General features: G+C 36.8%; 1 protein-coding gene and 1 long non-coding RNA gene across 2 annotated transcripts in view; both read right to left on the reverse strand.

The window, feature by feature from the left end:
* LOC104091667 (glucan endo-1,3-beta-glucosidase 8-like) overlaps window positions 1–15,137 on the reverse strand; it is a 152,093-nt gene that overhangs the window by 103,839 nt on the left and 33,117 nt on the right. The gene's annotated exons all lie outside the window — the stretch shown is intronic.
* LOC117281831 (uncharacterized) lies at window positions 3,430–8,752 on the reverse strand. The gene is made up of 2 exons (XR_004512461.1): window positions 8,457–8,752; window positions 3,430–3,503 (listed from the first exon to the last, which is right to left on the reverse strand). It is a non-coding gene; the product is annotated as an uncharacterized lncRNA (long non-coding RNA).

A 15,137-nucleotide genomic window follows, 5' to 3' on the forward strand; every position in this document is an offset into this window, starting at 1 on the left:
AAAACATGCTAGTATATATATTAAACAGAAAATATCATATGAATGCTCTTTCAGAAACAATAGATAATAATCACTCTCATCATGTTTTTCATGTAATATTCGGTAATAAGCTCGGTAAATACTGTGTAATATCAATATTCATGTTTGGGAGGTTTCAATGAACATATCATGTAATCGGTATAATTGTGGACTTCTTTGCAAGAAGTCAAATATAACGGTAGTCCCTACTCAAGGGAAATCAATAACGGTATGCTAGTTCTACCTTCCCACTAGCGAGGGCTGTAACGATAATCGGTAATTACAAGGTTCACCAGGTCTAACGAACCCGCCGTTAGCTACGGGATCCTCTAATGTATACTCCCATTTATACTTGTCTCTGTAATTAGTATATACCCGTAAAAAAATATTTTAAAATAATATAGGGCATTTCAGTTCTTATCAAATCATGTAATTTCATTTCAATAGTAGTAAATTCAAGTAACGGTAAAACATATTTAGTGACAACGGAAATATTTAAAACAATGGTAATCATCTCAAATAACTATTTCAGTATCATATCAAGTAAAAGACCTGTCCCACATGCAACTCAAAATAATCGATAACATATTCATATTAAAAATCATGTGTAAGTCATGCAAGTTAATAAAACACAAATTGTGGTAAGATTACTACTCACTATACTCGTGCCGAAATACTAAATGCTTCACCTCGAGCAATTCGTACAACTTCTTCCAATAAATTTATAATTACATAATATCGATCTCATGTTAATTTCCATGTTTAGGCTAATTTATAGCTAATTTAGAATACCTAACCCTTGGGCTTCATGTTTGACTCTTAATTCGCTGAATTATATTTACCCATACTATAAGTAATTTAATTAGTCCATAATCTATAACTTTTTAGCCTATTCATATAATATAACTGCTTAATTCATGGAAAATCTTACGGATTTCTCTCAATTCCCTAACCTCCTCTTTTTAACTCAGAATCAAATCCCAACTTTATATTTACTTAGTCTCACGAGGAGTCATGTATCTAAAAATTACTACTGTTTCAAAAGAAGGAAAAAATATATACAATTACCTGGAGCTTATCGCTGAGACTTAAGAATGTAAATTTATTTTTCTAATAGGGTAGGAGTTTTGCGGAACAAAGACTGAACCGGAGCTCCTTTCTAATTTTTATGCCTTGTTGACTATAAGATTTCAACAAAATTCCTTATTTACTTTCTTTGCCTTTTACCTGGATGAGCCTTCTTCAATTTTTTTTGTTCTTAAATTTCAAATCTTCTCTAATTGAAGCTTCTGTTTCACTGCGTTCCTTTTCCCCCAAAATCCCTTTATCCTTTTATATTTTTTTTCTTTTTCTCCTATGCCCTCACGTTGCTGATGGGTAAGGCCCATTTACATACTCCTTTTTGTTTTATTTTATTTTATTAGTTTATTTTGCTAGATTTGTTTGACTTTTCTTTCTTTTTGTGCATCATTTTTTTGACTTAATTAATTACTAAATGACTAATATATCATTGGTTACAATCACGGGATATTACTAATGGAAATGTACTGGTGTTGTTCTCATGACTTCTTACTGACTAATTAATGAAATGTATTCTCCTCTTTATTTATGGGTGAGTTGGGTAGACAGCACTGTGCATGCTTGCTCGACCGGGGTAACTCTATTGAGCGTCAGTCGCGCTCCCCGAGGTCGGGGCGTGACAAACACTCAAAATGACTGACCGGGTCATTACAATTTTAAATGTAAGTATTATGTTCTTACTTTAGTTTATTATTTTAATGATAATTTAATATAATGTACTAACTTATAGTTTTTCAAATCACTTTGAAGGTTTTCCCTGTTGATTCATGGCGTTCTAGAGTCGAGGAAGAAGGAAATACTTTCTTGGTTGACTTAAACAAAAGAGCACATGATTGTTTTCAGTTTCAATTTGATGAATTACTATGTATACATGCAATTACAGCTATCGAAAAGAGAAACATCAAGAAGTTCAATTTCTGCTCGGAGTGGAGCTTAAAGGAATCTTGGCTAAAAACATATGAAAGACAAATACATCTTGTAGGACATACAGATTCTTGAATTTGTACCAGAGAGTGTTAAGTCACAAATTATTAAACCTCAAAATTTCAAGGTTCCGCCAGGTAGAAGGCAGAAGAAAAGGCATATTTCAGCTACCGAATCATAAAAAATAACGTTCAAATGTGGTTGTTGAAGAAGAATTGGTTATAATAGAACATCTTGTATATATTCTCCGGCAGTCCACCCATTTTCAAGGAAGCATAGAGAATTATAGATATATCCACTTATGTTTATCTAGTCTTTTAAGTTTTTTCTATGAACTGGATTTATTTAGATTATTTTTATTTGAGCAAGTAAGCTTTATTAGATGGTTATATAAAAAATATCCTGAATTTTCAAAGTTCTTTGTGCTTACGTGCTCTTTGTTTCTTTTTCTTTCGTTGGGAGTTTAAGGTTCGTTCGTCAGTCCAATTATTGTTAATGGGCTTATACTCTTGCCGTAAGTAAACAAGAAAGTCCTTTTCTTTGTAAAACTTGACGGTTGCAGCTTGGTACATCTTATTTTGAAAATGAGATTGGTACAAGTAAACTCCAGGACATAATTTTTTGAAACGTCCTGAAAGTTTGAAGTATGAATCTAATATTAAGGACATAAATTTCTAAAATGTCCTTAACTTCTGAAAATCTCAAATCAAAATATTAGCTGCTTATAAGTTAAGGACACTTAGTCCTAAACTTAGAAATAAAAGTTAACGCTTAGTCCTTGACTTAGAGTTACAAGCTCAGAAATTAAGGACATTTAGTCCTGAACTTAGAGTTACAAGCTCATAAATTAAGAACACTTAGTCCTGAACTTAGAGTTGGAAGTTCAAAAATTAAGGACACTTAGTCCTGAACTTAGAGTTACAACCTCAGAAATTAAAAATACTTAGTCCTGAACTTAGAGTTACAAGCTCAGAAATTAAGGAAACTTAGAGGACTCATGATTATTAGCATGTTTAACTATATGAGTATGTTATAATTTTCTTGTGTAATTTGGAGTATATTATAGTATTTTATGTCATGACGTAATACTTACACCCGTCGAATCCATTGCAGTCCAAACTTTACTGTTCAGGGATAATGAAAACATCAGAAACTTATTGTTCCGATAGAAGTACTAATAAAACTCTCAACATGGTCAATTTGAAAGCTTTGATACAATTGGCATTTCATGTGAATGGGAGACATAACTTTATTTATACGTAAATTAATCAACGGATAATGTAAAAGTACAAGCTGGAACGCAATACCTAAGTGACTTGAAAGGATAACTTGCAAATTCTGTTCAGATAATAATTCGTTTATATAATAGTACGACACTGAAACAAACTACTTAAGCAAAGGTCCAGAGAAATGAAACTTGCAAATTCAAACTTGGATGATATTTTATTTCAAAGCAAGCAAGCATATCACATTCTTGACATCTGAAAATATTATAGTATAATATCGTATCCACGGGGAATGGATTTAAATAGTATTCTCATAGTTTCTAGCTTGATTGCTATCCAGCTGAATCAACAGTTGAGATTTATATGATTAATAATAAAATTAATTAGGAATCTAGAGCTAATTGACTAATGACAATCGAATCAAGGCCTAAGCAAAGGAAGATATCAATGGGAGAAAATGGGGGTTTGATAGGATAGGTGCAAGATAATTGTCTGGGATTTAACTCTAGATAATTCGCTTTTAATGTTCAAGTGAGTCTCTCGAATTCACTTAATTATCAGTACAATTGTTTAGTAGAAATACTTCTCTCGATTAAGTCTCAACCTCACAATATGAACCAATTTAAGTTCTGTGAAGATATGCAAGAATGCGTAGTAGATCGGTCTTTAGAAAAACCTCTTCGATTATTTTCCTAACTAGTTTTAATCAATGATTCAACTAGCCTCTTTCGATTGCTTATAAGAATCTATGAATTCAACCAACAATATCATGCAAGGATATCACAAGTTATGCCTCTCTCGATTACATGAACTAGTGAATATAGCTGCAACAATTAAATCTTCCAAAACGATTTAAATACATAAAAATAGAATTATAATCCACAAACAATCATCAATACACCAAATCCATCAAAGCCCAAAAGGAACTACTCCATAGATATGGAGAAGTTCTTTACAAATATAACTAAAATATAGGAAAACATAAATTCAATCTAAACCCGGATCTTGAGTGAGGAAGGAATGATAAAATCCTTGTGCTTGTGTTTTTCCAACTCCTCCTTAGCCTCCTTGTCCTCCTTAGGTCGAAACTCTGTCAAAAGTTCATCTAAAATGGTGTTTTGGTGTATTTAAGTCGCCCCTAAAACAAATCCAGATGAAACTACCCTTTTTAGAGGAATTGGGGAGTCACTCTAACATTTTTGAGCTACCGCGCCCCATATCGCGCCGCCCCATGCCGCGCGATTGTGGAAAATTCCAGAACGATTCAAAATTATTATTTCTGGCCACTTTTTGCACTAGAGCCCTGCGAGGCATGCCGCGGGGTGGTAGTGCAAATTGTAGTAAAAAATGAGTGTTTCAAATTTTTGACATCCAAACTTGGTTTTCGACCCCCGAACGTGTTCCCGACTTAATTGCTTGGGCTTCTACTCATATTTCAAAGCTCCAAATAGCTCAAATTGGCTCCACAACATCTACATAACTCGGAATCACTCCTACAAGGTATAAAACACAGAATATGTACAAAAACACTACCAATTAAAGCTCAACACAAGTAAAGTGTAGTGGAATTAGAGTGTAATAAGCGACTAAAATACGAGATTATAGTCTACCATCAACACCCCACACTTAAAACATCACTCGTCCTAGAGCAACTAAACTACACTTCACATAGACACGACCTTTTTAAGCAACTCTCCTAACTCATCACACCAAGAATAATCGAAATAGATTAAGCACAATACCGTAATATTCTCGCCTCAAGATTTGACTCAAAAGCATCACGCATTTTTCACAACCCGCTCACTTACTCTAACACAGAGGTCAATGACTTTACCCTTCCTTCGTGAGTCAAGTGCCCTCATATAATAATAGAGAGTAGTTCCAAAAATAATAAGGTTTAAGAACAATTAGGAACTCAAGATAGAAATAATTCACCCACTCTCAGAAGTAATACTCATGTGCTACAAAAGACGTACCATAAGCTTGCCCGTAATGTATTACTCTACTAATTGAGCTCATTCAGTCAAAGATCAAGTAGGACTTTATTTGGTTGTAATGTAGGTTGCGGGACGGGTAGGATACATTTGGATATATTGACTACACCTCCCTAAGCACTTTAATACATACAATTGACCATTCAAAATCCCACACTTTTGTCAAACCATAACTCCTTAACTCCCCACTTCTTTAAGCACACATACATCAAAAGTTACCACTATCAATGAATATTTGCACAACAATGCATATAACTCACTCAGGATCGGACTCATCGAGACACTCTAGTCAAAACAGTTAAGCAAAGTTAAGATCATACAATTTAAGGTACTTATACAAGAGTCAAAAACTGAGCCTAAGAGTCACAACTAAAGCACTTACTATTCTCAAGGCATAATACAGTCAAGAGATATTGCTTTCATTTAAAATCACAACACAAGATCTGCTACTCCTAAAAAAAAAACTAACTACACCCGATTCAAACAAAACCCTTGGAAAACAACCGCGACACAAAGAAAAACCAAATGGGAATTATTATACTACCTAAAGAAAATAATATTTTTTTCTTAGACTTTAAAATTTTCAATCAAAAGAAACGAAAACAAACACAAGAAACGAAAACAAAAAGTTATTTACATATTTACATCCCCACCCTACACTTTAAATTGTGGCATGTCCTCATGACACACAAATAAAAAGCAACAGGTAAGGAAAACTCCCCTGGACTTTTTTCATTTTTGAGAACTTGTGAACTCCACCCCTAATTCTGAATTCATTTTTCGTTTTCGCTCCTCGGGATTGTTTATGGAGCTCATCAGGCCAAAGTCCTTTAAAGATATTTGTAAGACCTGCTCTGTTCTTTCTTTCTTGGCCTAATTTTGAGCAGTGGATTGTTCTTGTAGGATTATCCTCAACTTATTTCTGCATTTATTCACAAGATCAATCCCTGCATATTCATGCAAATCCCCAAAAATAAAATCCACATGATCAAGGTTAGAATAAGAAAATGAAGAAGAAAGGTCATGTGAGTATTCCTCTGGTATGTCCAAGACCATTTGTTCCTCTTTCTCTTTTACTAAATTTTTTAAATGTGGATAGGTGGATGGGGATTTGAAATCTTCTTTTATTGAAGTGCAATCAACCAAAGCCTCATCTTCAATCATCTGAGTTGAAAAAGAGTCCTCTTGCAGAATGGAAAATTCTCTTTGTAGATGTTCATCATCTCGGGTAGGCTCATTCTCACAAGGAATCTCCTCCATATATTCACTATCACAATGCAATGACCTTTCTGAAAGTGTACTTATTAGTTGATTCACTTGCATTGTTAGGTTGTTAGTGGCTTCATCATCGTGTGTAAATCTCTCTTCCACCTTATTAATGAACTTATACATAAGCTCTTCTAAACTAACATTCTCCGCTTGAGGTGATTGTCTCATTTCACTTGCATTCCAGTCATAATAAAGGTATTCATCCCAGCCAGAGTCAAAATTGTGCCCATATAAATCCTCATACCTGTACGGACTAGAGACAAAGTGAGAGTGTTCAAAAGATGAACCATAGGAAGAATACCTACCTACTTGACAACAAAGCCATATATGATTTTCTCAGGTTGGTTGTACTATATCTTCACATCTTTTAGAGTTCAATATCAAGAATATGCTCTTCAAGATTTCTTCAACAAAATAAATCTTGAAGAGAAGTTCACCAAACAAAACTAAAGTAAAAGATAAAATTAGAAGCTAATTTCTGAATTAGCACTATAAACTATTTCAAACACTATTGATTTCCAATCCCCGACAACGGTGCCAAAATTTGATGAGCGCAAAATACACACTTAAATTGTGCTCGCTAGTCAAAGATAGTATAGTATAATATTGTGTCCACAGGGATTGGATTTAAATAGTATTCTCGCAGTTTCTAGCTTGATTGCTATCCAGGTGAATCAACAATTGAGATTTATATGATTAATAATAAAACTAATTAAGAATCTAGAGCTAATTAACTAATGACAATCGAAACAAGGCCTAAGCAAAGGAAGATATCAATGGGAGAAATTGGGATTTTGATAGGATAGGTGCAAGATAATTGTCTCAGATTTAACTCTAGATAATTCACTTCTAATGTTCAAGTGAGTCTCTCGAATTCACTTAATTATTAGTACAATTGTTTAGTAGAATCTCCTCTCTCGATTAAGTCTCAACCTCACAATATGAACCAATTTAAGCTCTCTGAAGATATATAAGAATGTGTAGTGGATCGGTCTTTAGAAAAATCTCTTTCAATTATTTTCCTAACTAGGTTTAATCAATGATTCAACTGGCCTCTTTTGATTACTTATAAGAATCTATGAACTCAACAAACAATGTAATGCAAAGACATCACAAGTTATGCCTCTCTCGATTACATGAACTAGTGAATATAGATGCAACAGTTAAATCTTCCAAAACGATTCAAATACATAAAAATAGAGTTATAATCCACAAACAATCATCAATACACCAAATCCATCAAAACCCAAAAGGAACTACTCCGTAGACATGGGGAAGTTCTTCACAAATATAACTAAAATATAGGAAAACATAAATTCAATCCAAACCCGGATCTTGAGTGAGGAAGGAATGATGAAATCCTTGTGCTTGTGTTCTTCCAACTCCTCCTTAGCCTCCTTGTCCTCCTTAGGTCGAAAATCTGTCAAAAGTTCATCTAAAATGGTGTTTTGGTGTACTTAAGTCGTCCCCAAAATAAACTCCGGATGAAACTACCATTTTTAATGGAATTGGGAAGTCACTCTAATATTTATGGGCTACCGCACCGCATGCCGTGCTGTCTCATGCGGCACAATAGTGGAAAATTCCAGAACGATTCAAAATATGATTTCTGGCGACTTTTTGCACTAGTACCCCGCGCCCCGCAGGGCATGCCGCGGGGCGGTAGTGCAAATTGTGGCCAGAAATGAGTTTTTCAAATTTTTGACATCCAGACTTGGTTTTCGACCCCCGAACGTGATCCCGACTTAATTGCTTGGGCTTCTACTCAGACTTCAAAGCTCCAAATAGCTCAAATTAGCTCCACAACATCTACATAACTCGAAATCACTCCTACAAGGCATAAAACACACAAAAGTGCCAAAACACTACCAAATAAATCCCAACACAAGTAAAGTGCAGTGAATTAGAGTGTAATAAGCGACTAAAACACGGGATTATAGTCTACCATCAGAGGAACTGCGACTTCAAGGATTTTCTCCCTATAGGAATTAGCCTGAACCATTTCTATACTTCTATGTCTTTTGATGAGATGTTGGCGGCAATTTCCAGTAGCCATAATTCCAGATTCATATGCACCATGGACCGACCCTTGATGATCATCCGAGCTCACAGCTTCCCCTCCAAAGAATAGATTACCCAATGGTGCTCGAAGACTATCATACACATTAGTGGCTTTCCAACCAAGTCATAAGAATAACATCCAAGGGTGTCCAGATCCGTACCCCAGCGAGATACAAGATACTGAACTTGTACAATGTACCAGATGATTAACTACTATCTATTTCTTTCAAGTATCCTATCTTCGATTACACCTGCTTTAATATTGCTCAAACAAATATGAAAACCAGCAATATTCATTAAAAGCAACGGATTTGGCTAAAGGTGTAGCCTTCATATTATTGCTGAAACTGTTATTCGTCAAAGTTGCGACCAAAATTTTTGCTATGCAAAAAAAAATAGAGTGTTTTATGAACAATTTACAGGACATTTTAGAAATATACTACTAGCAATTCAACTACAGTTGACTTTCTATACTACTACACTTTAGCTCCTTCGGGCAAGAAGTTTCATTTTTACTATCATAGTCGTCACTGACTTTTTCTGGTGGTATTTCAAAACCAGAATTTCTTTTCCACTCTCCATGTGCCCAAAGGTTTGCTGCAAGTTCTTTTCTGAAGTTTGATATGTCCTCAGCTTGGAAGTCTCCACATCTTTTCCCATCATCAACAACTCAACATACTTGATTAGGAATACACCACAATCAGTCCTAATTTTTTTTAAAGATAGGGAATCAATTAAACAATATCTATAATAAATTTATCTAAAGTACATATAAATTACCTAGAAAATGACAACACTTACAATGTAGTTTGTTTCAGTGATCTTTTCCACTGAATATCAAATTTATTGAATGCATTTTCAAAAGTCTTATGATTTTTCTCAAACTGTAAGAACTTTAGCAGGTGGGGGATCATGCTACATTTCAATGTGTTTCAATCCATCATCATATGGTTCACTATATGTGGAATCATACACATCAATCCTTTTCTCATTCAAGTCCATTACCCTCAAAAGGAAATACATTACATCATCATTATATTTTGAAGGTAGTCGATGTGGAAAATAGATTTTATCAACCTCTGGCCAAGAAATTACACATCTTCGATTGTCACCCCACACATATGGTGTGAGATATAATTGATTATCACCACACCAAGAAGCATATAGTTATCAAAAACTATATCTATACTTGTGCAACGGAATGGATGGGCATACACTCCACACTTAAACCATTGCTTGTCTTCGAGCAATCAAACTACATTTCACATAGACACGACCTTTTTAAACAACTCTCCTAAGTCATCACTCCAAGAATAATCAAACAGATTAAGCACAATACCGTAACATCCTCGTCTCAAGAGTTGACTCAACAATACCACGCATTTTTCCCAACCTGCTCACGTACTCTAACACAGAGGTCAATGACATTACCTTTCTTTCATGAATCAAGTGCCCTCACATGACAATAGAGAGTAGTTCCACATACAATAAAGTTTAAGAACAGTTAGGAACTCAAGAAAGGAAGAATTCACTCACTCTCAGGAACAACATTCATGTGCCACAAAAGATGTACCATAAGCTTGCCCGTAATATACTACTCTACTAATTTAGCTCATTCAGTCAATGATCAAATAGGACTTTAATTGGTTGTAATGCAGGCAACAGGACGTTAAGATATATTTGGATATAGTGACTACACCTCCCTGAGCACTTTAATACATGTACATTAGTAATTTAAACCTCACACTTGTGTTGATCCAAACCCCAACCTTCATTCTTATAGCTTTAATCTCCCCATATCTTTAAGCACATACAAGGTGAGAACTACCACTAGAAACAAATCAATTTTTTTTTCTTTTCTATTTTTTTTTACAATCAAACTCTTTTTTTTAATTCTCTGCATGTGGCTATGACAAATTTTTAAACCGCGCACATTTCTCCTTTTTTCTATAGTTCCACTCAAAACCCGACCATACCTCACTTATATTTTACAAGCTCATAAGAAAATCAAGTGCTCACGAGAGGTAAAAGGTTCAAACAGATAGACAATTCAAACAAATGGGTCAAGCTTGTAGTATGTGTAACGACCCGACCGGTCGTTTTGAGATCTAGCGCGTCGTTCGGCAGTTTAAGGTCATGAGCAGCTTCACTTCAGGTATTATGACTGGTACGCATGGTCGGAATTGAAATTTTGGAAGTTCAGAGTTGATTTGAAAAGAAAATTCTCATTTCGGAAGCTTTAAGTTGGAAGAATTGACTAAGATTGGATTTTTGAGTAAATGATCTCGGAATCAGGATTTAAAGATTCCAACAGGTTCGTATGATGAATTTAGACTTGGGCGTATGTCCGGATCGAGTTTTGGATGACCCGGGAGCATTTCGGCGCCTATTATGGAAGTTGGCATTTTGGAAGAATTTTATAAATTTGGGTTAAAGTGCATATCAATGTTATCCATGACCGTTTGGGATTCTAAGTCTAGGAATAGCTCCGTATGGTGATTCTGGTATTGGGAGCAGTGCGTCCGAAAGTGGATTCAGAGGTCCGTAGGTCATTTTGGAGTCATTTGGCTAAAGCTAGAAATTTGAAGGGTTTTTGAGAAGTTTGACCGTAAGTGGACTTTTTGATATCAGAGTCGGAATCCAATTCTGGAAGTTGGAGTAGGTATGTAATGTCAAATGTGACTTGTGTGCAACATTTGAGGTCAATCGGATGTGATTTTATAGGTTTCAGAATCGAATGGAGAAGTTTGAAATTTCTAAAGTTCACTAAGCTTGGAATGGGGTGCGATTCATGAATTCGACGTTGTTTGATGTGATTTGAAGGCACGACTAAGTTTGTAATATGTTTTGGGAAGTGTTGGTATAATTGGTTGAGGTCCCAAGGGCCTCGGGTGGATTCCGGATGGTTAACGGATCAAGTTTGGACTTGGAAGAAAAGATGAGGCAGATGATATCTGGTGTGATCGCACCTGCGCAATAAGGGCCGCAGGTGCGAGGTCGCAGGTGAGAGCCAGTGGTCGCAGGTGCAGTTTGGCTGAAGTTGGAAAGTGACCGCAGGTGCGAAGGGTTGCCCGCACCTACGAGGTCGCAGATGCGGAGGTGCGTCGCAGGTGCGAGAGTGAGAAAAGAATCCGGGAGCACAGGTGCGAGGGTATGTCCGCACCTGCAAAGGCGCAAATGCAGAAGGAAAGACGCATGTGCGAAGTCAAGTTAGGCAGAGGGAATGCGCAGGTGCGAGGTTATGGCTGCACCTGCGAGACCGCAGACGCGACGAAGAGGACGAAAGTGCGGAAGTCAGGGCTGGGCAGTGTCTGCTTTAAAGCGAGGGTTTGGCTCTATCTCATTTTATTTTCGCCCATGGGAGCCGATTTTGGAGCACGTTGGAGTGCCATCTTCATCAATCATAATGGGGTAAGTGCTTTCTTCATAATTTTGAGTTAAGTACATGAGTTTATATGGATTTGAACATGAAAATTTGTATAAATTGTGGGGGTTTTGGTAGAAAACCTAGAATTTGGTATTTTTGATTTTGACCACGAATTTGGGCATGGAATTGGGAATAAATCATATATTTTAGTTCATAAGGTTATGGGTAATGATTATCTTCAAAAATATTCGGAATCCGGGCACGTGGGCCCGAGGGTGATTTTTACCAACTTTTCGATCGAGGTTAGAAGTTATTATAAATTGGATTATATTGAGTATTTGAGTATATATTAATGGGTTTGCATAATCATTGGCTAGTTTCGGAGCGTTGTGCATCGATTCAAGTTGTTTGAAGGGCTCGGAAGCCGGTTATGGAACTTCAGAGCGAGGTAAGTTTCCTTTCTAACCTTGTAAGAGGGAATTAACCCCATAGGTGAATTAAATAAATGCTTGTACCTAATTGTGGGGGGCTACGTACGTACGAGGTGACGAGAGTCCGTACGTAGCTACTATTATGCTATTGTCCGGATAGTTTAGGACCCGTATCATGCTATACTTAGAATATTTGTGTCCTTACTTGCTAATATAATCACTTAGTCATGATAGAAATTGATAAAAGAATTGTATAAAGGTTAAATCCACTTACTTGAAGGTTTGTATGTGATATTTGACTCTAAATGAAAAACTTGTGTTTTCTTGAAAATAATTGTTATTTGTGGATCGAGCCGAGAGCCTCGGTAGTAAATAGATGCATCTATGGTTCGCGCCATTCGACCCTCTAGCAGTGCACATTTTAAATATTTGTTGGATTGGGCCGTACCACCTCAGCATGATTTGCGCATGCTTGTATTGCTTGCCTTGAAATTTGTAAATAACAATATTGCCTCTCTGGTCTGAGATAAACTGATAATTTGATATGGCCTCATTGGCCGGAGATATAATAGTTAAATAATGGGAAATCAATTTAGAGAGTTCTTAATTATAAAAGAACTGTTTACTTACTTTAGAATAATGGACTCACAACCGTATTAATTAATCCATGTCTAATTTAATGATATTATTCCAATTACTTATAGCCCATAGTAAGTGTCGAAGTCGACCCCTCGTCACTACTTCTTCGGGGTTAGGCGGGGTACTTACTGGGTACGCGTTGATTTACGTACTCATACTACACTTGCTGCACATTTTTTTGCAGGCACGCATATGTTTAGTGGCCTTGTGAGCGCAGAGGCGCGATTATGGCAGGGACTTAGGTGAGCTGCATCTTATGTACGACCTGTAACCAGCAGAGTCTCCTTCAGAGTATTGTATTTTCTTTTCCTGTCCATGTTGTATTCCGGACAGTTATTGTATTTTATTTTAAATTTCTAGAAAAGGCTCATGCACTTGTGACACCGGGTTCTGGGATAATTATGGGATGTTCAATATTGAAATTGGAAAACATTGTATTTATTCTGTAAATTCATCTTTTACTAGATAAATTGAAGTAAATTTACGATTTCAAAAATATTAAAATGAGAATTTAAGTAAGTATTTATTGTTGGCTTGCCTGATAGTGGTGTCCGGCGCCATCACAACCTTTATGGATTTTGGGTCGTGACAACATGGTATCAGAGCACTAGGTTCACTTAGGTCTCATGAGTCATAAGCGAGTCTAGTAGAGTCTTGTGGATTGGTACGAAGACGTCTATACTTATCTTCGAGTGGTTACATGTCTGTTAGGAGCACTTCCCTTCTTGATTCCTCATCGTGCGATTTGATTCCTTTGATGCTTATGCCTTTATTTCCTTCCTATTCAGTCGTACGCGATGCAAAGCGCTTATTATAAATTGGAATCGATGAATTTTAATGGCACTAATGATGTAGAGCAAGATGTTTCTCCCTGCATATTCGATTGGGGCTAACGTCGTCGCCTTGTGGAAGGGTGTTCTGTCATCTCAGATCAGTAGCATTATTTCTTATGGTTTTGGGGATATGCGCAATTTGGTACGACGATTCGTGCATTGCCATCGCACCGTGTTTGTGTAATGGAAGGATGTTTGTCTATGCATCGAAGCAATGAATGGCTTGGAAGGAGGTTTACTCAGTGCATGATTCAGAGATCCAGTATTTTATTTCCGGCGAAGGAAAGGCAATCGGCCTAAGAATGTTCAGACTTGGGTTGATGGAGTAGCGGAACTCGATATTTTCGAGCGTGGTGGAAACTTTGCCTGTGATGTGGCATCATCATCCTCGATTGGTTTTGATGTGTTAAGTTTGCCGTTATTATGGTTTCCTTCAATTCCTCTTGGGGTAGGGTATTATAAATGGTGCCGAGAAAATGGCTGTCAGAGGTCGCAGTGTGCAGTGGTTCAGGATCGAATCAGCATTCCCGATATTGATGGCTCGAGAAAGATGATTTTCGGAAGGGTTAAAATTTGGTAGCAATCTATCGGTTCAAGTGCTACAGAGGTAGATTTTGATTTAAGGCAACAACTGGGCAACGAAGGACAAGGAAGGACATGTGGGAGGTGTCTTACAGTGGTTAAAATTCTAGAAGGCCAAGTGTGAGAAACAGAAGTCGAGTAGTTGCTTAAAGGAGAGGATTTGACCAAAGTGAGAGAGTGGCAGAGTAGCATGTGGGCTCTGTGATAGGATGACTACACGCCTTGAGAAAGGTTTTGAGTGATTTGGGATTTCGGGTGGACAGTGACTGGGTCTATGGACCTAATTTGGAGTATCGACTGCTGTATTGAGGAAGATTGGGTGTGACAGGAGGGGATAGATTAATATGAAAAAGGATACAACATGACTTTGGGTTGGAATGTATTGTCACACGTTTAGTTGATGCCAATGGGGAGTGAACGGGCTTGTACAGCTGGTGGATAAGCACAGGCTCTGGATGGTATGTTGGCTTCGTGGTAATTGTACTCGGTGCAGCATTGTGGGAATATGTCGGCATGTAATTTCCACAGGTGGGTTATCTCTTGTGAGCAGGTTAGCGGCCGCAGGGTGTTGACAAAGCTTCTGCATAGAATTCTACTCGCTACCGGGTAAGAAATTGAATATGTAAATGTGGCTAGTGGTTCGGAGTGTTTATTAAAGGTTAATAGAATGATTTTGAGGAATTTGGCGGGTTGATTGTGCTGGATCATGTCGA

Source organism: Nicotiana tomentosiformis, chromosome 5 (assembly GCF_000390325.3).
Source record: "Nicotiana tomentosiformis chromosome 5, ASM39032v3, whole genome shotgun sequence".
Taxonomy (NCBI): domain Eukaryota; kingdom Viridiplantae; phylum Streptophyta; class Magnoliopsida; order Solanales; family Solanaceae; genus Nicotiana; species Nicotiana tomentosiformis.